Source organism: Mesitornis unicolor, unplaced genomic scaffold, assembly GCF_000695765.1.
Source record: "Mesitornis unicolor isolate BGI_N332 unplaced genomic scaffold, ASM69576v1 scaffold41530, whole genome shotgun sequence".
Taxonomy (NCBI): domain Eukaryota; kingdom Metazoa; phylum Chordata; class Aves; order Mesitornithiformes; family Mesitornithidae; genus Mesitornis; species Mesitornis unicolor.
The window spans coordinates 260-1,272 of NW_010161044.1; the positions used below are offsets into that span (position 1 = coordinate 260).

A 1,013-nucleotide genomic window follows, 5' to 3' on the forward strand; every position below is an offset into this window, starting at 1 on the left:
CCTGCTGACCTACACGGTTGCCTGGCTGGTCATGGCCTCGATGTGGTGGGGCATTGCCTACTTGCGAGGTGATCTGCACCGGGCGCATGACGACACCTACAGCCCGTGTGTGGCCAACGTGTACAACTTCCCCTCTGCTTTCCTCTTCTTCATAGAGACCGAGGCCACCATTGGCTATGGGCACCGCTACATTACAGAGCGGTGCCCCGAGGGCATCGTGCTCTTCCTCTTCCAGTCGCTGCTGGGCTCCATTGTTGATGCATTCCTGATTGGCTGCATGTTCATCAAGATGTCCCAGCCCAAGAAGCGAGCTGAGACCCTCATGTTCAGCCGTGCTGCAGTCATCTCGCAGCGGGATGGCAAGCTCTGCCTCATGTTCCGTGTTGGCAACCTCCGCAACAGCCACATGGTGTCTGCCCAGATCCGCTGCAAGCTGATCAAGGTGAGGCCTGGTGTAACAGCAGGTGGGATGGGGTATCTGGGATGTGGCGGGCAATGTGGGCAGGCCACCAGCCAAGTGCAACCACGTGCCATAGCATGGGGCTTCCCTTGTGCAGCCCCTGCTGCTGCCTGCCTGCTGGTGGGCTTTGCCCTACCCGAGAGGCAGCTGTCTGTCCCTTGGCATGTGGGCGAGGGGATGTGGCCTGGGCAGTAGGAAGGGCTTCAGAAAAATTTGCCATGGCTGCCTGTAGCAAGAGCCATGAAAGAGCCAAGCAGGCGCAGGGGAAAAGACGGTCTTGTCAGAGAGCTCCCCGGGGCGTTCCAGTGGACTGGCAGGAAGCCAGCTTGGTCAGGAAGAAAGGATGCATCGGGATATAGGATAGCTACATAGAGAGGTATTTTAAGGTATGCCCCTGAGAAGGTGATGGCTGGAAATAAGAAATTGATGATGCCTGTTTTGTGGTCACATTAAATTAGGACAAAGATCAACCTTGACCTTGGGGAAACTTGAGGAGCTTTAACTTGCAGTTCCTTAACCCATGGTTCCAGCCAGCGGCACGTCAGCATTTCAG

The 1,013-nt window shown here is 56.3% G+C and overlaps 1 pseudogene; it reads left to right on the forward strand.

The window, feature by feature from the left end:
- Positions 1–442, forward strand: part of LOC104546394 — a 628-nt pseudogene extending 186 nt beyond the window's left edge.
- Positions 443–1,013: the final 571 nt, after the last annotated feature.